This window comes from Rhinopithecus roxellana, chromosome 19, assembly GCF_007565055.1.
Source record: "Rhinopithecus roxellana isolate Shanxi Qingling chromosome 19, ASM756505v1, whole genome shotgun sequence".
NCBI lineage: Eukaryota > Metazoa > Chordata > Mammalia > Primates > Cercopithecidae > Rhinopithecus > Rhinopithecus roxellana.
The window spans coordinates 275,557-302,741 of record NC_044567.1 but is presented as its reverse complement, the minus strand read 5'-3'; the positions used below and the strand labels follow the sequence as shown (position 1 = coordinate 302,741).

General features: G+C 38.9%; 1 long non-coding RNA gene across 1 annotated transcript in view; it reads left to right on the top strand.

Moving 5' to 3' along the window:
- Window positions 1–27,185, top strand: part of LOC104667945 — an 87,559-nt gene that overhangs the window by 26,093 nt on the left and 34,281 nt on the right. The window contains exon 2 of the long non-coding RNA XR_748740.2: window positions 14,320–14,627. This is a non-coding gene — a long non-coding RNA (uncharacterized LOC104667945). The remainder of the gene's footprint in view (window positions 1–14,319; window positions 14,628–27,185) is intronic.

Genomic DNA, 27,185 nt, shown 5'->3' with positions numbered 1-27,185 from the left:
CATATTTTATTTTAGGCATTCTTCTTAACATCTGCTCTCATCCTTTCTATTTTTCATATGCTTTTCCTGGTTCTTTCTTGTTAAGTCTACTTTACTTCCTCAGGCCCTGTGCTAAATGTGATGGATGCTGCCATGAGCAAACCTAAAGGGCTTACATTCTAGAAGGAAAGGCAGACTCAAATCAAATTATCGCTCAAACTACCGTGTAAAATTACAACCATGATACATGCTCTGGGATACATGAGCGTAGACTCGCAACTACCACCTTAGATTCATATAACATTTGCAAAGCACTTTTCATACATCATGTCCTGTGAGAAAAATTACAGTCATAGAAGAGGTATCCCTTGACACTACATGATTAAAGGGTAGATGGTTATTTCTTTCAAAACAGACATTTCTTATACAAAATGTCATGTACCACTCACTCTCAGAATCTGTCATTCTGAGAATACACAGAAATTTTGCCCATTAATGGGATTCAACATTTTCAGGGGAGAAAGGCAGTAGAACATCCCATTTCTTTCTTTCTTTCTTTCTTTCTTTTTTTCTGAGACGGAGTCTTGCTTTGTCACCCAGGCTGGAGTGCAGTGGTACAGTCTCGGCTCACTGCAAGCTCCGCCTCCCAGGTTCATGCCATTCTCCTGCCTCAGCCTCCTGTGTAGCTGGGACTACAGGCGCCTGCCACCACGCCCAGCTAATTTTTTGTATTTTTTTAAATAGAGACAGGGTTTGATCGTGTTAACCAGGATAGTCTCGATCTCCTGACCTCATGATCCGCCCGCCTTAGCCTCTCAAAGTGCTGGGATTACAGGCATGCGCCACCACGCCCGGCCTGAACGTTCCATTTCTTAGGTAAAACATCCAAGAATGCAGTCTGCAACCCTACCACTTTAGAAGGCTGGGGGGAAACTACTGAGAGATTAGATGTTCAATAAATATGCATTACGTGTCTTCTATTGACTAAGAACTGTGCTAAGCTGTGTAGATGCAATGAAAATAAGACAGAGTTCCTGTCTCACGGACTAGGCCACCCGTATGAGAAGTTCCTTAGTGAGGACCATGGAACACAGAAGACTCAGAAATTGAACAGTACTTGGGGACAATTGTAGCCTTCTCCATATATTGAAATACAGAAAAGCTGTATCTTTCCTGCAGTCAGAATTGTGTAAAGATGGAATGAGTTTTCTGATGAGAAAATACGTTTTTCTCCCACCAGTCTGTGGACTTTCAACTTCTTTATCTCCTCTTTTGTCAATGATAGATGTCCCATATGCACGACTCTTTAAAGTGTTTATTACAGGAATTTCCAAAGATTCAGTGGTACTAAAAATAATATCATAATTATCCACGTACCCAATCTCCAACATCATTAAACGATAACATTTATCCAAATCTGCTTTGGATCTCTAATTAAGAAGCAAAATTTTAAAGAGGAAGTTGAAACCTCATTTGTCACCCTACTGATCCCATTCTTTTTCCTCCTGTCCCAGAGTTTGTGTGGCCCTGAAGTTGATGTCACTCTTTTTCATTCATGTTCTTGTATACTCACTGCATCAATACATCTGACTTTTTTTTCTGGAAACTTTAACCCCAAACCACTTTCTTGCTCAAAACCCTTCAATGGCTCCCAACTGTCTACACCAATGATCCCCAAATCAAGTCATCTTCTGAATCTTCTCAGGAGTTTCAAAATTATATAGATTCCTGGGTTGTCTTTGGGGACTTTGCAAATTTTCAGGGTTTCTCAACTTTCAAGCTATTGAGACTAGGGGCTACACAATTCCTCATGGCAGGGTCTGCTCTGTGTCTGATGGGATGTTTAGCAGTGTCCTGGCCTCCACTCATTAGGGGTCTGTAGCTCACCCACTAGTTGTAACAACCAAAAATATTCCCAGAAATTGTGATATTAATCACTGTCTTTTATTTTCTGTATTGTGAGGCTTTGATACCTGGAGCCTTGCTCACCCTGGAAGGCTGCTCTTCTCAGAGTTAGCCAGTTCCTAGGTATAATAAACAACTCATCTGTAAATATGATTTTCAAATACAAACCAACCCATCCAGAGCCCACACAACAACCACCTTCTCTATTGGGCTGTCACACTGCAGGCCACTCTCCACCTGCCCTAATAACCCCAGGGCCAGGGGCCAGACAACTAGGGACAGCCCTGTGCCCCAGAGCCACTGAAATTATCCAAACTAGCCGATCATGAATCTGCTTACTCTGCCTCAACTGTTCTTGCTGCAGGAACCACAAGAAAGCTTCTTGCCCACAGTCCCCACTCCCCCGACTCCTGACCGATCGAGATGCTTCCACACCCGGCCCTGTGTGGTGTGGCCTGCCCTCACTGTCAGCAACAACTTTGTTGTCAGTGGAAGCTGTTTTCTCATCTTTTGGCCTTATTACACCTCAAATTTTCTACAATCCACTGTATTTTATTTTTTGAGACAGGGTCTCGCTCTGTCGCCAGGTTGGAGTGCAATGGTGCAATCTCGGCTCACTGCAGCCTCCGCCTCCTGGGTTCAAGTGATTCTCGTGCCTTAGCCTCCTGAGTAGCTGGGAGTACAGGCGTGGGTGCGCCACCACGCCCAGCTAATTTTTGTGTTTTTAGTAGAGACGAGTTTTCACCATGTTGACCAGGATGGTCCCGATCTCCTGACCTTGTGATCTGCCCACCTTGGCCTCCCAAACTGCTGGGATTACAAGCGTGAGCCACTGTGCCTGGCCAATCCACTACATTTTAAAGCAATCGCCAAGTGTCTTGTCCCAGATTGAGAAGGACTAGGTTAATCTGAAACCTGGAAATCTGTATCTTAAAAAAAATTATCTAAGTGATGTGAGATCACTGGATTTGGGAACCATGAACCTTTAGACTCTAGGCACAAGAGCTGAGTCTGGCCTTCAAGGCCTCTGACAATCTGGCCCCATCACACATGCGTTCCTTCTCCTCTCTTGCCACACATGTTGCTGCCTTGCCCCTTTGTCTGCAAAACTGATCCTTGAGGACATGGCTGAGCCCTCTCACTTTCAAATCTTTGCTCTAAATGCAGACTCTGGCTTTTCCAATGACCTCTTAGACTTCTAATCTCACAGGCATTTTTAAAAATAATACATGTTTGTTTACTAAAGGAATTAACTCACCCCTTCATGGTGACACATCTGAAACAGTTAAAAGGCTACTCTCATGCCTTAATGTTTTACAAACCCTCACACAAATATGAGGCAGTAATTACAAGTTTACACTCTTATAACACAGGCTAAGGCCCTTCTCGCAGTTTAATTTTATATCTGTTGCTATGGTTATTTGATTCCTGTCTCTCTCCCACACTAGACTAAAGATTTCCCAAGGTCAAAGATCAAGTCTATTTTTGCTCATATCCACATTACTTTACAAAGTGTCTGGCAATAAACATTTGGTGCACAAATGAATTAATTGATTAATTAACTGACTAATTAATTACTGTCTTATCTTGTCTTTTCAACTGGATTTCAAACGTTTGAGGATTATTTTGCTTCCAAGTTTCCTTTCAACCCTGTAAACGTAGTTATGTTTAAACAGTACATATTGAAACAATAAATGATTACTATTATCTGAACTGCATTAGTGTTATCAGTAGTACTTTACTGAGACTACTGACAGAAGCCAAGTACTCATTCGATTTATGTTTTTAAATGAGCAGAATCCCTTTGAACAAAAAAACAACTGCATTTGCAAAGCAATATGATGTTATTTATGACCATTATGTCATCGCCTATTCAGAAAGGACAGATTTAATGAAAAGTGAACATTAGTGCCTAAAACCAAAAACTGTCCTCGCGTTTGACAAATGTCATTATGGTCAGGATAATTCCAAAAATTGAATTGAACTAGCAGAAAGTGGCATCTGACATTTTTTATTTCTGTTTAATATATGGAGATACATTAAACCTGAGGAAAACAAAGTTTGTTTTTCCATATTGGTGTTTTCCCTCCGCAGTGTCTTCATTTCTTACTTACAGAGAAGAATGCTAGCATTTTCCTTTTTTTTTTTTTTTCTTTCTTCAGAGTGATAATTGTGTGTGCCTAGGAGACGCTGACTTGGCAGTTAACTGTGAGAACATGGGAATTCTCAGCCCCAGCCCCAACCCCTGGGCAGGTGGGGCCTAGAAGCTCTGTGTAGACAGTTACACCCCTGGCCATGGTGGGGAGGGCGTAGCCTTCGGAGGGTTGAAGAGCAGGAGCAGTGAATGGTTTATTCCCAAAAGACTTCTTTCTGCCTTCATCATTTTAACACAATGAAGACCTAATTGCTCCCCCAATTTTAGATGTAGTTTGTACCTACAGGGCTTGGAACACTGAAAATAAAATACTGAATTACAGACAGCCTGCAGGCATTCTAGAACAGTCTGTCTACCTCTCTCAAAGAATAATTATGAAGCAGCGCCTCAGGGTTCAGGGAATTTGTCCACCATCGTTTGTATAATAACTGCCAGTGCAGAGATCCTGAAAAAAAGTCTCTGTGCTTTCTATGATGTACAAAATTCCTTAAGAAAATAAACCTGCTCTTTGAAATTTATATTCCAAGGGCTTGAAAACAAAAGCACATCGCTGTTTCTCAAAGCAAGAAAAGATTTGTTCTAAGTGGCTCCAGAGGTGATTGCTGTTCAAAGAGCCGAGATAAGAACCCACAACCACTTCACATCATCAGCAGACAGGAGCAGTTCATGCCAGACAGCAGGAATCAGCTCAAATCCACCCTGTGTCCTTGCTCACTCTTTCTGTCTGGCTCCCAGTCCCACCCCACCTCCGTCCCCACCTCTATCCCACGGCCTCTTCCTCTTCTCATCCCTGGCATCTCCCCACTTTCTTACCTAGTATCTGACTCTCTCCCTCCCTTCCTTTCTTTCAGTTGTTCCCTCCCTCTCTCCTCTTTTCTGTGCCCCATAACCATCCTTTTCTCTCCTTTTTTCCTTCCTACCTTAGAACTGTCTGCATCCCTGTTTAAGGTTTGGATCTGCCATTGATCCCTATAAAATTAGATGCACTAAAAATAGATGTACAGAGTTGCCTTGAAGTCAAAGTGGAGAAATCTGAGAACTCTTTCTCTTTCACTATATTTGAACCTTCTTTATCATTAATAATGGCTGCTTAGAGCACCTTAGAATGGATGTACCTTATTTTGGGAAGCTTTCTGAGAGTGGGACTTCCCACCCTCTAGGAATTCAAGATGCAAACATTCACCCATCTGTTGGTCTCCAATAAGCCCATCATGTATTTTACTACAATGGGAATTGGTTTATCTAGAGAATACATGAGACAAACAGGACTCTCAATGAGTCCAATAGAAGTGACAGCCCAAGTGATAGGGACAGGAGGCAGGGAAATTCTAGGCAGAAGTGGACCAGTTTCTGATGAGGGCCCCATCCTTAAGCCTGGAACTGTGGCCCAAAGTGAGAACTTACATTCCTGTTTTCCTGCTCAAATGTTTCCTTTTCCAAGACCACCTGTGCCCTGTCCCACCCCCATCCTGTGCCCATAAAAAACCCCAGGCTCAGCCAGCACTGACAGGAGAAGCAGTTGGACATCAGAGACTACTGTTGGATGTTGGAGAGAGGTGGCTTGACTTCAGAGGGACAGCTTGATGGTATAGCTTCAGACAGAAGTCTGGCCAGGGACAGCTGGATTTCAGGGGAAGATAACCTTCCCACTCAATCCCCTTTTCAGCTCCCCTTCCCACCAAGAGCCACTGTCATCAACAATAAAATCTTCTGCATTTACTACCTTCCATTCGTTCTTGTGACCTCAGTCCTCCTGGACGCTGGACAAGAACTCGGTGCCACGAGTGTGGGTGCAAAAGGCTGTCACACTGACTCTCCACTGAGTTGTTAATACTTAAGCTGTCTGCAGACGGCAAAGCTAAAAGGGTACTCTAACACTTTTTCTCGGGCTTTGGGGGTTGTGGACACCTTCCCCCAGATGCTGCCATGGGGCCAATATGGAGTTCGTCCTTGCCAGCACCTAAAAGTGCTCACCCTGGCTCCTGCACCTGGTCACCTGTGCTCCCCCTTCTGCAAGCAGTGGAGCAGTGAGTGAGTGGAGTTGGCCCCTGCTGGCACCCATGCACTCCAGTTTCCACCCACGAATGGGGTCAGGGAAATATCCTGCTTCGCAAGCACCAAGTTTGGTTTAAAAAACCACTCAGTTAAATGGAAGAAGAGGGAGTAGAAAGAGCAGGAAATAGGGGTTCAAGGCCAGGCCTTCCCAGCCAAGAGAGAGTAAGTCATGGCACCCAGACACTTCATTGACAGAAGCCCTGTCCTTCCAGGGCTTTTGGATTCCCTCCCTCAATCTGGCCCCAAGTATAACTGCCAGCCCCTTGGAACTCTGCATTGGTAACCCAGCCTGAAATTTACTGCGAAGCTTGAAGCTGAACAAGCTGATGACCACAGCTTCTTCCTTGTCCTTCTTCCCTGTCCTTGTCCAGCTCAAGTCATAGCAGCCCACAGATATTTTGAACAGGATGAGAGCCTCATGATCTTCACTTGCCTTTATCACTTTACATCCAGAGATCAGCTTATGAAAGCCTCATAAATGAACATATGTATAAGCCCATTTTGATGACAGATCACTTTCAAAAAAACACTTTGATTGAGATATAATTGGAACATAATAAAGTGTCCATATTTAAAGTACACTATTGGGTAAGTTTTGACATAGGTATATGCTGTAAAACCATCACAAAATGTATCTTATACAATTAAGATAATAAATGTATCCATCACCTGTAAAGTTGGCTTTTCTGTTTGTTTTGGGTTTTTTCAATAGACTTTATTTTTAGGACAGTTGTAACTTCACAACAAAATTGAGAGGAAAACACAAAGATTTCTCATACATCCTTGTGTCCACACATGCACAGCCTGACCCCTTGTTGTTCTCCACCGGAGTGGCACATTAGTTACTGCTGATGAATCTTCATTGGCACATCCTTATCACCCAGGTCCACAGTTTATATTAGAGTTCACTCTTGCTGTCATACATTCTATGAGTTTGGGCAAATGCATACACCAGTATAGTATCAGGCAAAATCGGTTTTTGCCCTAAAAGTCCTCTGTGCAAATGAATAGGATACGTAAAGCGCAGATCACTTTTTAGTAAAATGTTGCCTTGTTTTGATTTGACAACGTAGGATGATACTACCAATCACTGGAGAGAATGTAAAAATAGAAAAAAGATGACCTGAATCCAAATCTCTTTTTCCTTCTGAAGTTCACTGTTGATTCCTTAGCCTCCCCCTTTCTTTCTTACCCTATTTATAAAGTTTTTACTTTCTAATACAGCCTGTCAATATTTTAAATCCTTTTTCATTAGCAGCACACTGCATAGTGTAGGGTAAATATCTTTATTTCAAAACTAATTGTACATATAATCCATGTTTACATACATGTAGACCATAAGACAGTTCAAATATTTTGGGGTAGTATGAGCTCAATCTGAGTTCAGGCATTCCAAACCCTGATAACCCAGCAGAAAGTTAATGCTGGGTTATAGGATTTGGAGTGCCTGAACCATGTCATTGGGTAATGAACTTTGTTTTACACTGCCCTCTCCCTCCATCAATTTGCCCCCTCCCTGGTTCTCTTTCAGTTCCTGTACATGTCACGTATTCTCCTCCCTCAAGGCCTATGCATTTTTTCCTTTCAGTTTCTAGTGATGTTCTTCCACATCCTTTACCTAGATATCCTCTTCTTACCTTTTATGTCTCAAATAAAATATAACATCATTCTTGTGAAACACCCTTAGCTAAACTTCCTCCCTGTTCTATCTCATACCCCTTGTCCTTTCCCTGTAGAATTGCACTGTCCAGTAAGTAGTCACTACCTGCATGTGGGTGTTCAAATGAAAATTAATTAAATTTAAATAACATTTGAAATACAGTTTCTCAGCACATTGCGTGCATCTAAAGTGCTCAATAATCGTATGCAATTAGTGACTACCATATTGAACGCATAGGTACAGAAGATTTCCATTATCACAGAAGTTTGCACTGGAGAGTAGCCCATCTAGATCATTTAGTGTAGTTCCTAATTTTACATTAATTTTGTGGGATATTTTTGTTTGGTTGGTTGATGTTTACCTACTTCTGGACTGTATACTTTATGAGTGCAAGAATCACAAAATATTGATCAGGGCTCCATACATATTTTGGGGATGAAAGAATGGCATGAATCAAGTCCAAAGCCAGTACACTGCAAGAATACACAAGAGAGGAAACATATGTGCAGATGAGAGGCAATGACCCTCATATTTCTAGCTCTGGTTGGAACAACCATGAAAGTATACAGAGGGGAAAAAAAGGATACTGGGCTGTCCAATTAACAATGGAGTAAAAACATTTTTTCCCATTCTCCTTCCTAAAATCAAATAAAGGCAATAAGAAGAACGAAAAAACATAGAAGAGAAAGCCTCTTGAAACTGAGAAGCATCTGCAACCACAAACTACAAAATACAGCTGCTAAACAAAATGAAAGTTGGATCAAATTGGTGGCAAATATCAAGAGTGAATATACTCCACGGCACAGTACTGCAAATGTCAGTTCTGTCAACTTAAAGAGGCCAGCCAATGGCTCCTTGCTAGAACGTCTGGATGTGGGGACTGCTTGAGCACTGGAAACATCTCCAAGTCCCATTCCACATTATCTAGTGACAGGGAGAGCCGGTGCTGGATGATAAATTACACAGACACAGTATCATTGTGAATAGCCAGTGGCCTGCATGGCGAGGTAGAGAGGTGGCAGTCACCATCTACTGAAATGCGATACACACTAAATCCTGTCCCGTAAGTACGACTACCTATTACACACAGGTAATCGATGTAGTCATTCCTTGGAGAAAGTGGGAGGAAATTGAGCTGTTAGCAGAAACCCACTCCGAAGTTTGAGGAAGAGTGCCTCGTGCCCTGTGAAATGTCCTCCGGTACTCCTCCTCCTCCAATTTTTTAGCAAATGCTTGACCCAGGCAAAAACGTCTCCCATTTAGAGATAAGTAATAATCAGAAAAGATCCAGCCTGAGAAATATGCATGGATATAACTGGATGGAAGAAAGAAACATGCCAAACAAAAGCCAGATGGAGGCTAGACCTCAGAAGAATTACTCTGTAAGCAGAACAACAGTGCACACAAACATTTATCCAGAGTCAAAGAATTGATGAGGGTGCCTGCGAAAATCAGAGCTCAAAGAAGAGATACAGGGATCAGAGAAGCCATGATAAGGCAATACAAAGAAATAAATGTGAGCTGAGAGAGATCTGGTGAAAATGCAGAAGAGAAAAAAAAATTTTAAGCTAAAGCCATGCTGAAATTAAATATTGCTGAGAAAGAGAGACATGAAGGACAGGCTAAGTTAGAACGAAATGAACAAAGCATGTGGAAAAGCCAAACAGTTACAGAGAAAATAAGACATAGTGAATAAATATGCATGGAATTTGTGAACCCCCCTAAAGGCAACTGAACAAATGTAATAGAAATAAAATATCCAAACATATGAGAGAAGATATTTTATAAAACAAAGGTAGATATGCATCTTATGATTGAAAGATCACACTGTGTCCCAAGAAAAACTGGTCAACCAAAACATAGCCATTAAATTTTTTGGCTTCCATGATTAGAGGTAGTATCCTATAACATCCAGCAACTCCTCTGTATGTCTCCCCAGCCTCTCAATAAATAACCAAGCAAAATAAACACATACATTTTTAAAAGCTACCTATAGGGCAAAAGAAAGAGTCAAACTGGGTTCAAAGTTCTGTAAAGCAATGTCCACAACTCCTCAGTAAGGAATGGGACCAAATGTTTTACAGCAAGGCGAACATATTTAAATATGCAGGAACAAAATAAACATAACATCCATAAGTCTTTGTGGGAAAAAAACAAAGTATCTGATAACTTAATTGAGATTTCCAAGAGACAAATGAAAAGACATGAAAAAAAAATTGAAAATGTTCGTTAAACCAACTTAAAGAATTTCGAAAACTATAGCCACAGAAAACAATATAAATTTTTCTTAATGCTGAAAAAGTAGAAAACATAATGAAATTTTCTATTTGGAGGGTAATCTTTTCCTTAAAAATTCCTTGTAGGCAGGGTCTGGTGGCTCACACTTGTAATCCTAGCACTTTGGGAGGCTGAGGCAGGTGGATCACCTGAGGTCGGGAGTTCAGGACCAGCCTGACCAACATGGAGAAACCCTATCTCTACTGAAAATACAAAATTAGCTGGGCGTGGTGGCACATGCCTGTAATCCCAGCTACTCGGGAGGCTAAGGCAGGGGAATTGTTTGAACCCTGGAGGTGGAGGTTACGGTGAGCTGAGATCGTACCATTGCACTCTAGCCTGGGCAACAAGAGCGAAACTCCATTTCAAAAAAAAAAAAAAAAATTCCTTGTAAAGTGAATTATCAAAATAAAAACATAATTATAATTGTACTTCATTCAGTTACAAATAAAACATATCGCCTCAATATTTGAGTAATTGAATCTTTAATTTAAATAAAAATAAGGCCAGGCACAGTGGTTCATGCCTATAATCATAGTACTTTGGGAGGCGGGAAGATCTCTTGAGCCCTTGGTGTTCAAGGTGGCAGTGAGCGACAGCTCACTGAACTCTAGCCTGGGTGATGGAGGAGCGAGACCCTGTTTCTAAAGACATGAAAATTGTTAAAAATTAAAAATAAATAGTAGGCTGGGCACGGTGGCTCACGCCTGTAATCTCAGCATTTTGAGAGGCTGAGGCGGCAGATCACAAGGTCAGGAGATTGAGACCATCCTGGCTAACACAGTGAAACTTTGTCTGTACTAAAAATACAAAAAATTAACCGGGCGTGGTGGCGGGCGCCTGCAGTCCCAGCTGCTTGGGAGGCTGAGGTAGGAGAATGGCGTGAACCTGGGAGGCAGAGCTTGCAGTGAGCCGAGATGGCGCCACCGCACTCCAGCCTGGGCGACAGAGTGAGACTCCATCTCAAAATAAATAAATAAATAAATAAATAAATAAAATAAATAGTAAATGACCCCCAAAATCTGTACAAATGATGCAAATAATTCACAAGATCATCACCACTACAAACCAGCAAATCATGGACCTGCCAGGATTTACTAAAACCTGTGCAAACTATACTACTGAGAACGTGGCTGCATAGTGGCACTCACTATGGCTGAGTTGCTCATAAATGTGCTTGCCAGGAGATGTCTCATAATCTGAATTTCTCACGTATCATAATTCTCATGAGTCTCACGGGACCATCTTACGCCATAACTTTAAAATGTCAGACAGATGTGGGCAGGAGAGAAGCTAAAGAAAGTATCATTTCTTTGGTTTCCTCACCTTTCATAGAAACCATCAACAGCTACTGTCTGAAGATGATAAAAATAAAGACATATGCATGTGGTTAGACAATTGTATGAACATATGTATCAGATGGAAAACACACACAGCAAACCAAATACCCATCGCAAAAGAAGAAAACAAAGGAAGTATTTATAATGAAGTCATTTAAAATAAACATGAACGTAACTCCCCGAGTGACCTCCCTAAATAAATAGCAGCACTCCTTCCCATAACCATGCTCCTTATTCCTATTTTCCTACTTTATTTTTTTTCCACAGCACTTAACCACCACCATTGCATATTTATTTGTTGTTGTTATTATAATTTTTCGCCTGTCCTAACTAGAAGTCAATTCTACGAAGGCAGAAATTCTATTTTGTTCACTGCTGTATCCCAGCATCTAACATCATAGCTGGTATAACTGTCAGTGCTCAATAAGTACTTTTTAAAATAAATGTATGAGTAAAAACAGAAAACTGATACAAAATGAAACTATAGAAATGAAGCCAAACAAAGATAACATAACAATAAATGTGAATAAAACAAATTCAGTTATTCAAAGGAGAATAATCACAGTATGGGTCAAAAACATTAACCAAATAAAATATACTGGTTAAAATATGTAAGCTCTGAAGTAAAAATGCAAATTTGATTTCTAAATCAAAAGTCTTATCAGTCCTCTTTTAAGATGACATTCTGAGGCTACAGGTGGCTAATCTGTGTAAGGCAAGACACAGAAGAGTGCCCAGTACATGGTGCACAGTCAGTAACTATTAGGGGCAATGGTAAAAGCAGAAGTGAGCTTGGTTTTATCAATGGTGACAGCAGTGGTAACTCAAACCAAATGACTTCATAAGGTTACAATGAAAAGCATCAGTGTCAATCAGAATGCCTATAATTAAAAAGTCAAAAATAACAAATGCTGGTCAAGTTGCAGAGAAAAGGGAACACTTATATACTGTTGGTGCAAGCATGAATTAGTTCAACCATTGTGGAAGACAACACAGTGTGGTGATTCCTCAAAGATCTAAAACCAGAAACACCATTCGACCCAGCAATCCCATTACCGGGTATACACCCAAAGGAATATAAATGATTCTATCATAAAGACACATGCACGTGTATGTTTATTGCAGCACAATTCACAATAGCAAGGACATAGAGTCAACCTAAATGCCTGTCGATGGTAGACTGGATAAAGAAAATGTGGTACATATATGCAATGGAATACTACGAAACCATGAAAAAGAATGAGATCATATTGTTAGCAGGAACAAGGGTGGACCTGGAGGCCCTTATCCTTAGTAAACTAAAGCAGGAACAGAAAACCAAGTACAGCATGTTCTCACTTATAAGTGGGAGCTAAATGATGAAAAACATGGATACATAGAGGGGAACAACACACACTGGGGCCTACATGAGGGAGGAGGAAGGGAGGAGGGAGAGGAGCGGGAAAAATAACTAATGGGTACTAGGTTTAATACTGAGTGATGAAATAATCTGTACAACAAACCTCCATGATACAAGTTTACTTATGTAACAAACCTGCGCATGTACCCCTGAACTCAAAAGTTAAATAAAAAAAAAGAATCTGTTATCATGACAGTATAAAAGACTGAGTCTGATGTGGTCTGGAGACTGTGAGAAACATTCTCCAAGGAAATTATATTTAAGCTGAGACCTGAAGGATAGATGGGAACTAGTCAGGCAAAGAGCAAGACAGTGGGCAGAGAAAATGGAAAACGAAATTCGTGTGTGTGGTAAGGGAGGAGAGGAATAGCATTCAAGCATCAGCAACAGCACGTGTGAGCAGAATACATTGCAGAGAAGTGCCAAATACTCCAGCCTCAGGAAAAAGTCTCATCCCCACAGCACACACTTTAGTTAACAGACACTGCAATGGGAATTTTTGTTGTTAATGTATTCAATTGACTTAACAAATACTTATGTCAGCTCTTATGTGCCAGGCACTCTATCAGATGCTGGGGATAGAACCAAGGTATGCAGAGCCCCTTGGCTTCACGGAGCTTACAGTGGGAAATTTTTAAAAGTAAATGATAGGCACACTGGGTTTTACTATGAAAAAAGCAGAGTGCCACAGAAGCATACAGCAGGTAAGCCTAATTTAATTCTGTGGTCCAAAAATTATCCTAGAAAGCGTAACTTTTAGGAGAACACTCAAAGGAAAATTAATTGCTCTTAAGGTGAGTGAGGAGGAATGAACAAAACATTTGTGAAGGTATTGAGGTAAAAGAAAATGTAGCAGTAGAGCCTTTGAAAGAAATGCAGTATGTCTGAAACATAGAGAACCAGAGAGAGGGAGAGCAAAAGAGTGTGAGAGAGAGAGGTGCAAGCAGAGAGAAGCTGGAAAGAGACAAGGCATGATAGCCTCCATTAAGAACTGTATTTCCAGTTGGGCGCAGTGGCTCATGCCTGTAATCCCAGCACTCTGGGAGGCTGAGGAGGGCAGATCACGAGGTCAGGAGTTCGAGACCAGTCTAGCAAACATGGTGAAACCCCATCTATACTAAAAATACGAAAATTAGCCAGGCGTGGTGGCAGGCACCTATAATCTCAGCTACTCGGGAGACTGAGGCAGAATTGCTTGAACCGGGAGGTGGAAGTTGTGGTGAGCTGAGATCATGCCACACCACTCAAGCCTGGGCAACACTGTGAGACTCCGTCTCAAAAAAAAAAAAAAAAAGAAAAGAAAAGAAAGAAAGAAAAAGAATTGTATTTCCTAACTCCATAAGAAATCATTGAACATAGATTGACCAATCCATTTTTCATGTAATTTGAAAGATTGTTCTGGTTATTGTGTGGAAAATTGCTTGGAGCAGACGAACGTGGAAGCTGCAGAGGCCACATGTATTTGTCAGTGTAAGTTTTGTTGTCCTATGGTAATAAATATCCCCCAAATCTCAGTGGCTCAAACAATAGAAATGTTTTTCTCACTCAGGCTGCACATCTTTCATGGATTCTGGTCCACCTCGTCCTCACGCGGGGATGCAGACTGACAAGTTTCCACCATGAAGGGTTGTTATGTGCCATAGCAGGGAGAGGAAAATGGAGCAAATCAGTCACCAGCTCGTCACACAGCAGAGTGTCCCACGTCACATCTGCTGATATGTTATGGCCAAAGTACGTGACTATCTCCAAGGAGCTGAGAGGTGAAATACCGACATTCGTCTGGATGGAGTAGAACCAGGAGAGTCGTAAACATCCTATGGACTACACACCATTTAGCAAGATGCAACAGTATTCTAGGTAAGAGACCATGGAGAGTCATTTATGAAAGCATTTTTAAATCTAATTAAAATTACTAAAATTTGTTGATTAATTGGATGTGAGAGTTGAGGGAGATGGAAGAGTCAGGGATCATTTCCCTGTAATGGATAGAACAACTGGATAAACGCTGTAAAGTATCCTGAGTTAGAGAACTTAGAAGATATTTTGGAGTGGGAGGGAACATTCAAACAGAGATGTCTAGTACACAGCTGGAAATGAGATCAGAAGAGAGGTCTGGGCCGAAAAATAAATTTTAGAGTGTTTGACATCCAAATGGTACTTGAAACCAATGGAACAAAGATTTGTATGGGAGGGTAAGCAAATCATTCTTCTTTGAGACTGTCTCGATTTTGGCACTGAAAGTCATATGTCATGCGAACATTCTCAGGCTTGAACGAACCGCAGTAGTTGGTGGCCCGGTGAGAGTGTGTGAATTAAAAGAACACCGAGACAGATTCGTGAGGAGAAAACATGTACTGGTCAGGTTGAACAAGAGGAGTTGTCAAATGATACTGAGAAAAATAGTCATGAAGACAGAAGACAAGTCAGAGGAGTATCAGAGTCCCAGAAAGCAAGGAAAGAGTTTCAAGACCGAGAGAGTGAGGAGCCACCAGGGCCAAATGATACCCCAAGGTTAGGTAGGACTCAGATGGCAAATGTCCATTGCTGAGGGACTGGAAAACAGCTGAAATAGGACTCCCAGTTGTTCACACAGCCAAGCAGAAATCAGGCAGGGAGGGGATGGCTTGTCCAAACACAGGAGGCTGACACATCAGGAAGGGGTCTGAGCTTGTCCTGGGTGTAGTGACCAGATACAGTAGATAGCATGGCAGCTTCTCACATAGCAGAAAAGAAATGATGCAGATCTAGGTTCTTGACTTGCAGTTCACTGCACACCTCCTCAGGCTGCTGGACTGCAGAATTCCAAAGGAATTCATTTAACACGTAAGAGGAATCAAAAAGGATACTCCTCAATTATACAAATGCAGGATACAGATAAAACTCTCTTTTAAAGGTGAATACAGAGAAGATAGCCAACTGGGGCCTATGGAGAGACTCTGAAACATAAATGAAGATAAACTATAAGAAACATAAAGAAAATTTTAATAAACATGATTTTTCTTTCTCAGTACAATTCAAGAAAGCATGAATCAGTTATTGGGGTTTTTCCTATAGAATTGGAGGAATTCCTTACATATTTTGGGTATTAACTCCTTATTAGATATATGGTCTACAAATATTTTCTCCCATTCCACAGGTTGCCTTTTCATTCTGCTAATTGTTTTCTTAGCTATACGGAAGCTTTTTAGTTAATATAATTCCACTTACCTATTTTTGCTTTTTTTTTTTTTTTTTTTTGCCTGTGCTCTTGGTGTCTTATAGAAGAGATTATTGCCCAGACCAACATCTAGAAGATTTCCCCCCATGTTTTATTTTAATATTTTATGTATCATGTCTTGTATTTAAGTCTTTAATCCACTTTAGTTGATTTTTGTATGTGTCATGAGATAATGCTCTGATTTCATTCTTTTCCATGTGAATATCTCATTTTCCCAACACAATGCATGAAAGAGATTCTTTTTTTCCATAGTATATTCTTGGCACTCTTGGTAAATATCAGTTGACCATATATGCCTGGGTTCCATTCTGGGTTCTGCATTCTATTCCATTTGTCTATATATCTGTTTTGATGTCAGTACCACACTGTTTTGATTACTGTAGGCTTTAAGGGTCTTTAGTGTTTCCAAATGAATAATAGGATATTTTTTCTATTTCTGCAAAAATGCCATTGGGATTTTGTTGGAGATTGCATTGAATCTACTGATTGATTTGAGAAGTAGGGACATTTTCTTAAGTTTTTAAGCTATCTCCTACAGGAAGAACATTTTAACAATATTAATTCCTCCAATCAATAAACATGAAAAATATTTACATTTGCATCTTAAAAAAAAATTTTGTCTGTGTTTTGTAGTTTCGAGAGTACAAGTCTTTCACTTTCTTGGTTAAGTTTATTCCTAAGTATTTTGTTTTTTTTGATGCATTTGTAAATGGAATTGTTTCCTTAATTTCTTTTTCAGTCTATAGAAATTAAACTAATTTTTTGTATGTTGATTTTATTTTCTTCCACTTCACTGAATATGTCTATAAGTCAACAGTTTCTCTCTCTCTCTCTCTCTCTCTCTCTCTCTCTCTCTCTCTCTCTCTCTCTCTGTGTGTGTGTGTGTGTGTGTGTGTGTGTGTAGACTTTAGGGTTTAAAATATATGCATATATATATATAGGACTACATCATCTGCAAACAGAAATCATTTTACTTCTTCCTTTCCGATTTGGATGCTTTTTTTCTTCTGGGCTAATTCTCTGGTAAAGACTTCTAGTACTATGTAATTGAACAGAAGTGCCAAGAGTGGGTATCCTGGCCTTGTTCCAGATCTTAGAATGAAAGATGTTAGCTTTTTACCATTGATATTCTGTCAGCTGTGAGCTTGTCACATGTGGCCTTTCTTGTGCTCAGGTAAGTTCCTCCTGTATGTAACTTATTAAGAGTTTTTATCACGAAGTGTTCAATTGTGTCAAATACTTTTTTCTGCATCTGTTGAGATGATCATGCTATTTTTATCCTTCGTTCTGTTAATGTGGTATATCGCATTGATTTATTTGCATAAGTAGAGCCATCTTCACATCCACTGGATAAATCTTACTTGGTCGTGATGTATAATTTTTTTTAAATGTTCTGTTATATTCAATTTGATTGTAGTCTGTTGAGGAGTTTTGTATCTGTTTATCAGGGTTATTGGCCTATAGTTTTGTTTTTTTTTTTTCTTGAGGTGCTTTCATCTAGCTTTGATATCACAGTAATGCTGGCTTCCTAGAATAACTTTAAAAGTGTTCCCTTGTCTTCTATTTTTGAAATAGTTTAAGAAGCAGTAGTATTAATTCTTCTATGTTTGTTTGGTAAAATTCACCTGCAAAGCTTACTGGTCTTGGGTTTTTCTTTGCTGAAAGTTTATTATCATTATTATTATTCCTTCAATCTCCTTGTTTTTTATTGGACTGTTTAGGTTTTCTATTTGTTCTTTATTAACTCTTGGAAGGGTGTATGTTTCTAGGAATTTCTCCAATTCTTTTTGGTTGTCCAATTTGTCAGCATATAATTTTGTACAATGGTTTCTTATGATTCTTTTCTGTGAAATCTTTTGTAATGGCTCCTCTTTCATTTCTGATATTTTATCTTTTTTTTTCTCAGCCAATCTAGTTAAAGTTTTATTAGTTTTATTTGTTTTTTCAAAATACCAGCTCATAGTTTTGTCAGTTTTTAAAAAATGTTTTCTATTTTCTATTTCGTTTATTTCTGTTCTGATCTTTATTTATTTATTTATTTTTTTGCTAATTTTGTATTTAGTTTATTCTTATATTCTAGTTCTTCAGATATAGTTAGGTTGCTTACTTGGGACCTTTCTTTGTTATAATGTAGGTGTTTATTGCTGTAAAATTCCCTCTCAGTACTGTTTCTGATACATCTCATAAGTTTTGTTTTGTTGTGTTTTCATTTTTGTTGTCTCAAAATATTTTCTAATTTTCTCTTGACTTCTTTTTAGACCCAATAGTTGCTTGAGAGTGTGTTGTTTAATTTTCATGCGTTTGTAAATTTTTCTGTTTTTATTCTATTGTTTATTTCTAGTTTCATTCCATTGTGATTGGAAAAGAGACTTGAAATCATTTCAATCTTAAATTGTTAAGACTTGTTTTGTAGCCTAGCATGTGATCTATTTTGAAAAATGTTTCATGAACACTCGAGAAGAATGAGTGTTCTATTCCTGTTGCACCGGTCTAGAACCAAACCTACAATATCTCTGATGTATGTCTGAATACTTACATTGAATAATTGCTCTACATAGAGTGAGAACCACATTAGACAGTGTTACAGCTTTGTGTTTCGACTGTCGGCATATAGAAAACTCAAGAGGAGAAAGTCGATTGTCCTTGTCTATATTTTTGCTCATGTATAATTTCTTCCTTTCTCATGTTCTGAGTCTTTCTTTTATTCTGTTCTTTATGTTTAGAGAACTTTACTGAGTCACTTTTTAGGGTAGATCTGTGGGTTTTAAATTCTCTTAGTTCTCTTTTATCTTATGTCTTTATTTTATCTTTATTCCTGAAGAGTATTTTCCCTGGATATAGGATTCTGGGCTGATAGGTGTTTTTTTTTCTTTCAACATTTGAAAAATATTGCAGCATTTTCTTCTGGCCTCTGTGATTGTTGAAGAGAAATCTACCATTATCCAAACTGTTTTTCCCATATAGCCAATATGTCATTTCTCTCTCATTGCTTTCAAAATTTTTTCTTTGTATTTAGTTTTTAGAAGTTTCACTATGATGTGTTTTGATGTAGATTTCTTACATCCTTTATTTATTTATTTTTTTTCTTTTTTGGTCAATTTGGGATATTTTAAGCCATTATTTCTTCAAGTACTTTTTTGGCTCCACTGTCTTTCTTCTCCCCTTCTGGAACTCAAATCATACTAATGTTACATCTTTATTAAAGAGCCATATGCACTTGAGATTGTGTTCTTTCTTTTTTTTTAATCTATTCTCTCTTTGTTGTTTAGAGCAGATAATTTTTATTGTTATGTCTTCAAGTTCTCTGATTCTTCTATTCTCTCAGTCCTGTCGCTCAGTCCATTTGTTCAGTTGTCTGTTTTGATTATTATATATTTTAGTTCTAAAATTCTCATTTGGTTCTTTTTATCTTATATTTCTTTGTTGAAATGTTCTATTATTATTATCTTTTTTTTTTTTTTTTTTGAGACTGAGTCTTGCTCTGTTGCCCAGGCTGGAGTGCAGTGGCACGATCTCAGCTCACTGCAAGCTCTGCCTACCAGGTTCTAGTAATTCTCCTTGCCTCAGCCTCCCAAGTAGCTGGGATTACAGGAGCCCACCACCACGCCCAGCTAATTCTTGTATTTTTTAGTAGAAATGGGGTTTCACTATGTTGGTCAGGCTGGTCTCGAACTCTTGACCTCAGGCGATCCACCTGCCTCGGCCTCTCAAAGTGCTGGGATTATAGGCATGAGCTGTGCCTCACTTGAAATGTTCTACTATTTTGCTAAAAAGTTCTTTGCTCTTGGTTTGATAAGTGATTTTTTTTTTATTGAAACCAGTGTATCTTGATACATTTGCATCATAATACAAAACATTGGATCGTATTGAAATCCTATTGTAGCAGGCCTTCTCTGACACCACTCTAGTGAATGAAAGGGGATACTGCCTCATTTCTGCTGGTGGACTTGAAAGGTCTAGCTTCTCTTCTGTTGACACATGGCGTCCAAGGGAGAGGATTCCTCCTAACTTCTGGATGCGGATGGGAATCGAGGCTCCCACTAGGCATTCTCTGACACTATCCCAGCAAGAAGGGCACCTCATTACTTTTTTTTTTTTGATACAGAGTTTTGTTTTTGTTGCCCAGGCTGGAGTGCAATAGCACGAACTCGACTCACCGCAACCTCCGCCTCCCGGGTTCAAGCGATTCTCCTGCCTCAGCCTCCCGAGTAGCTGGGATTACAGGCATGTGCCACCACGTGCGGCTACTTTTGTATTTTTGGTAGAGACAGGGTTTCTTCATGTTGGTCAGGCTGGTCTCAAACTCCCGACCTTAGGTGATCCACCCTCCTCAGGCTGCCAAAGTACTGGGATTACAGGCATGAGTCACCGCGCCCAGCCCTCATGACTGCTCTGTACATGGCCCCCACTGACACCATGGAGAGGGGAGCAGGTGGCCTTGTACCCACTGAGTGGGGATGAAAGTCCTGAATCTGTACTAAGCTTCTTTTGACAACGGCTGACAGGGGTATTTTAACCTGGCAACACACTCTGGGCTCTTCAGTTGGTCTTAACTGGAGAGTATAGGCTATAGTTGCAGTTTTTTTCTGTGACATTTTGCTGGAGTGGGAAGTTATGGTCTGAAAGTTTTCTGTCTTGCAAGGTTGACTCTTTACTGGTCCATTGTCTAATGAGAACAGGCTTTCATTATGATCGCGCGTGCGCGGGCGCGTGTGTGTGCCTGTTAGTGTTTCTGGGTTGCTGGTTTCTTCACTTCCAAGTTTGGAATACATGAGGCAAAAAAAAAAAAAAAAAAAAAAAAAAAACGGAGGGGACCCACCTCTGCGTCATTCATTGGCTCTCAGCATCTTTAGCCAGTCCCCTCCTCTCCATCTTTGAGACTCTTATTTTGTTTCTTTTGTACAGAATATCCAGAATTTTTAGTTGCACCTAGCAGGAAGAAAAGGGAAGACTATGCTTACTCCATCTTTTCAAAAGTGGATGCCCAAGCTGTAATAATTTTAGACTGTAAAATATTAAAGTCACAAATGTTGTAACAGAAATAGATATAAGTCAGATAAAAACCACTTAAGATCAGTAAGAATCCTAGCCAACTAGAAAGAGTAGAATTTGACCTCTGCACATACAATACTCCAAAATTAATTCCAGATAGATTAATTGTATAATTAATTAATTTAAAAAGTGAGAAAAACATATAGGAGGAAATATAAGCACATTATAGAATCAGAGAAGTGAAATTGTAATATTCTCTACACAAATAATGGTTGTCTTTAATACATAAATAATTCTTACAAATCAGTAAGAGAAATATGACTACTATAAGTAAAAAATAATTAGGGAAAGGCCCAAACAGATGATTTGCATAAAATACCTAACAAATAATGGGAAAATGCTCATCTTTTCAAATAATTGAAGAAGTAAAAATTAGACAAATTAATTCCTTCGGATTTTTGGTTCAGTTTAGTTTCGTTCCTTTTTGGCTTACTCATGAGCCTTTCAAATAAAATGAAAGCAATATACCTTTAGGTAGGTCTGAGCTGGGTCCTACCTTGCAAATCCAGCTGTGATGGGAACCAAAGTAATACAGTCTTTTTGGCAGGAACTTCACCAGTAAGTATCAAAAATCGCAAATATCATCATTTTTTGGACCAAATAATTTCACTTTTGGAAATTTATCCCAAGAAAAAGATGATTAACATAAAGATTCATGAAGAAGAATACTAATAACATTAAGTATTAATAACTGTAAAAGCTAAAAAACTAAAAATCCTAACAAAGAAGAATTGGTTAACTAAAGTGTGGCATGTTTGTAGCATAGAATACCAAGTGGCTATTTTAAATCATGTTGATTAAGAATAGTTAACACCATGGGAAAAATGCTCATAATTTACCATTAAGTAAATAATAAAAGTCAAACATTACAGTAGTTTAGACACTAATGCTATTTTAATAGGTAAAAATGTTCACAGAAATAACGTATTAAGAAAACACAGAAATATTAGTGCTTGAAAATTAAGCACGGGAATCATGATGTATTTTCATTTTTCTTCTTTGTATTTTTTAATTTTCGAAATATATCATTACAAAGCATACTTTTATATTTAAAACAAAACAATAAATGTATGTGGAGGACGTCCGGGGATGCCTTCAACTGCTTAATGATGGCTCTTTCTGACATTTTTATTCTGCCATCCTTAGCATTTTGGTTTTCCTTGTCATGCTTGTTGCTGCCTCATTATAAGACAGCTATGGCACCTATAGATATCACAAATGCTCCAGGCTGGAAGGAGAGCCCACCCTCTACGCCTATACCTCTTTTAATCAGGACTATTTGTCAGAGACCCCTTTCAACAGCCTTTTGCTTACATCCCCTATGAACATCCAAAGCTACAAAGGAAGCCAAAAAATCAGTATGCAGTTCTGCAGACTCTTAGCGTAGATCATGACAAGAAGGAAGGGACCAGGAATGGATGCTGAGTGGGCCAATTGCAGTTTTTAACATAGTATTTTTATGTACAAAATTAAAAGCATATTTTGTAGAGTGCATGGACTGAATGCAGTGACAACCAAACTATGCAAGAATTGTGCTTTGCAGGCCCTGTAAAAAGCATTTGTGACATCTGACCATTAAAAGAAGTTAGGAGATGTACTTACAAACTATTCAGGCTCTGATCCCTGCATTGCAGGAGTCTGACACTATAAATGGTACGTCTTCGTACTGAGAAAAGATTAGAAGGTTGATGTTGGGGTATACATGTCTTAACCATCAACTCATTCACAGGCACTTTGTTGTACGGCATAGGGAAGAGCCCTTTCAAGCTGTGTTTGGTTACATGAAACCTAAGTCAGCCATCCAGTCATTGCAGAAAAAAAAATCATCAAAAAGCAAGATTTGTCATACAACTGAAGGCAGCAAGCTGTTGGACAAAGAGCAAACAAAGCCTGCGGAGGTCAGGAGATCTGAGCGTTCCATCAGGTTCTGCCACTAAACAGCTGTGTGCCTTTGTGAATATAATTAACATTGACAAATTTCAGTTTCCTAATCTATAAGGTCAGGGGTGTGCAGAAAAGATTGCTTAGGGCACTTTGAGCATAAAATGGCTATATTCTATTATAATTGATAGATAATTATAAGATATAATTTTATCTTATAAAAATTAATAACTGCAAAGGTAATGAATCACATTAAATCCCTCATTGCAAGTTGACAGGAGGGAACACAGAGAGATCTGGAGGAACAGAGATGGCAGAGTCACTGGCTCAGGAACAGAGATGGCAGAGTCACTGGCTCTGTGTCAGCTGCTGTCATTTGCCGTAGACGGTACATTCCACAGAGGAAATGCAACAGATATAAACCTTTAGAACCCACTAAAACTCTGTGAACATTTTCTTTGCATAATTAGGAAAATGGGTTTGCAGTGCAATATATTGAGCCCACACCCCAGTTCAAGACCTGCTGTTCTTGTTGATTTAATTTCATAAAGCAAAAAAGAAGATACATTGGGAGTGAAAGGAATCACATTGGTGAGGAAGTTGTCACAATAGTCACTAAAGTCTTTCAGTCCTGGAATCAGAGGCCATGCAAATGTATCAACTTCCAGGTTCAGATGAAAGTTATGGAAAGCTGTGTTTGTCAGCACAGGTTGTGATGGAGTTGGAATTCTCGCTGCACCATTTAGAGCTGTGTGACAGTCTGCAAGTTACTTACCACCTCTGTGCCTTTGTTTCTTATCTATAAAATGAGGGACAATATTTGCAGTTATCTCTGAGAACTAGGTAAAATTTAGATTTTTTTTAGTCCAATGCCTGGCTTCTAGGTACTTATTATCAGAGAGGTCATTTTTAATTATTTAAGTAACTCAATGAATTTGCAACTAAGCTTATAAACTGTTAGGTAGTTGGTAACTTGTGGTGGATTTCTTAATTTGAGAAATAAAGTTTCTCTATGCAGAAATGTACGAAATGGCAAAAGTAGAAAGCTTAACTAAAGCTTAGGGGCACTTTTACTGGAATACCTTTCCGGAGACTCATGCAGTTTTGCACAGAGCTGTTGCCCGCGGCCCTGAGCCGCTTCCTAGTACAGCTCTGCTCCTGGGTAAAAGGCAAGAGACAAGAGAGCTATAAACTCTGTGTAGTGCGGGAATATAAATGTACCATTGTATTCTGCTAGGACTATGTCCTTCAGCAAAGTGACAATTTAACTGAAAATGGTCATACAGACAGAACTGGCAGGTTTCCATTATTGCCTATTCCTATTTCTCTTGCTGGAAATCTCTCCAGGATCATTAACAGGTGGTCTGCTTCTGGTCCCTAAATTTGGAATGTCAAAATGGATTCTCAAATCAGTGGGTAAAGGCTGGGTTGTTCATTAAATGGTGTTGAGACAGCTGGCTAAGCATTTGGAAAAACAGAGATTAAAATATCAGAAGAAAATACAGGTAAATAGCAAAACAGCTGTATTATAGGGAAAGGTTTCATGACTATAATACTAAGAGCAGAATGTATATTTATAATGGGAAAAATAATCATTGACTACATTAAAAATGTAAAACCTCCCTTTATATATATAAAAAGTGCTATGAAGAAAATAAGGAGAACAGAATCTTAAGAAAAGTAACTTTCCTATATCAGATTAAAGGGCTACTGTCCTGTCTATGGAAAGAGCTCTTATAAATGAGTGAGGAAAAAGATGACCCATCCATTCCCCTCTCCTGCCAATATAGGCATACCCCTGCCAATATAGGCATACCCATAAAAAGATTTTTTTTTTTTTTTTTAAAAAGGCAAAAGGGTAATAAACATGAAAAAATTTCGGCTTCACATGTAATCAGCCACTTCTCATGTATCAAGTTGTCAAAGATGAAAAGCAACAGAACTCCACGTTAGAGAAAGAAATGGTCTGCAATATGCAGTTGCAGACATGAATATTGGCAGCACAAATACACAAAAACTAGGGCCGGGCACAGTGGCTCATGCCTGTAATCCCAGCATTTTGGGAGGCCAAGGTGGGCGGATCACCTGAGGTCAGGGGTTCGAGACCAGCCTGGCCAACATGGTGAAACCCCATCTCTACACAAAATACAAAAATTAGCTGGGTATGGTGGTGGGCGCCTGTAATCCCAGCTACTGGGGAGCCTGAGGCAGGAGAATCACTTGAACCCAGGAGGTGGAGGTTGAAGTGAGCTGAGATTGTGCCACTGCACTCCAGCCTGAGCAACAAGAGCGAAACTCCTTCTCAAAAAAAAAAAAAAAAAAAAAAAAAAAAAAAAAAAAAAAATACACAAAAACTTTTTGGAGAGCTTTTGGGCCATGTAGATAATATTCTAAGTGAAAAGTCTTTGACATCTTATAATATTTTACCCTTAGAAAATTATCAATCAAATGCTTGGAAATTTAGATCTAGGAGTAGCTAAATTTAGATAATAAATTTAGATAATGAATGTATCTAAATGAATTTAGATAATAAATTTAGATACATCACAGCATGGTTTGTAATTTCAATATAGAATGTTAAGGAGATATCTGTCATCTGAGGCTGGTTAATAAATTAAGGTTTAGTCTGCATAACTAAATACTATGAAAGTTTTTAGGAAGGTAAGTTTTAAGGTACAATGACATCCGCAAATGAAGAAAATATATAAAACGGGTTTAGTACAAGTCATATTTGTATTAAAATTCTATAGCTTGTTATGTTTAGTATTTTAACACATACATGGAAAAATATGAATATATGATTAAAAATAAGTATCCTTCCAGTCCAGGACCACTTAAGACTGTCGAGCTCATAAAAAAAGCAAAAGAACAACTGAGAAAGTGTCATGGATGTGGAAAGACGTTAAAATTAGAACCTAGTGTCGTTCCCTGGATTGGAACCTAGAACAGAAAGAGGACATTAATGGAAAACTGGTGAAATCTGGAATTGAGTCAATAGTAATGGACCAATGTCAGGTTCTTGGTTTTGACAAACGAACCACAGCAGCATAAGGTGTAAACAATGGGAGAAACGGGGTGAAGGGCATATGGGAACTCTTTATAAGCTATCTGTCACTTTTATAAATAACAAGTTTACTTAAAATATCAAGCCATTCGGCCGGGCACAGTGGCTCACGCCTGTAATCCCAGCACTTTGGGAGGCCGAGGTGGGCAGATCACCTGAGGTTAGGAGTTCGAGCCTGGCCAACATGGTGAAACCCTGTCTCTACTAAAAATACAAAAATTAACCAGGTGTGGTAGTGAGCACCTGTAATCCCAGCTACTCAGGAGGTTAAGGCAGGACAACTGCTTGAACCCAGGAGACGGAGGTTGCAGTGAACTGAGATCACGCCACTACACTCCAGCCTGGGCAACAGAGCAAGACTCCATCTCAAAAAAAAAAAAATCAAACCATTCAAAATGTGTTATCCTGAAGAGTGAGATTTGAATACGGGACATAATGACTTCCAGATTTTATGTAGAAAATGTTGTACAATGACCACACGTATCACATAATAAAGGATAAACTGACATAAAAAATATTGTAGAAGTATATTTGTGAACATGGAATCATAAAAAAGCAAATTATAACATAATATAATCCTATTTAAATATATTTTAAAGTTAATTATTTGCTTTTGCTTATGTTTGTGTTCCAATTTTAAATAAAAATATACATTTCTTATAGGACAAAGGATAATTGAAGTTTAAAACATCCCTGAAAGTAGGTGTAGGGCAGGCAGAACCCCCAAATCTCCAGTCTTACAAGTTGGAATCAGGGGTTTCCTGATCATGTATCTGCTCCTTAAAACTCTGGGGCCACAGAAAGAAGATCCTCTTTGTTGTTGAAGACTCTGGCTCTTTATTTTAGTAATACATTTAAATGAATATCCCTTTTTTCTAACTATGATCCAACACATCCTGTCTCTGCTTAGATCATTCTATTCAAGACACAAGGGTGAAGGTATGTATTAAAAAGAAAAAGAATAATTTAACAGTATCAAGCATTATTTTCTGCTGTGTTGGTTATTTATAATACGATTTTCAGAGAGAATAATGGCCAGTTAAATAAGAGAAAATACAAACTCACTACACTTAAACCCTGCTAATAGAAAATTGAAGACAAAATGTAAACAAGCATTTTGCCTTTTTTCATGTTTATCACATAATCACGGCACTGCCATATTTGGGAAAAAATAGCCTAATATTTGAATGCAAATGTTACT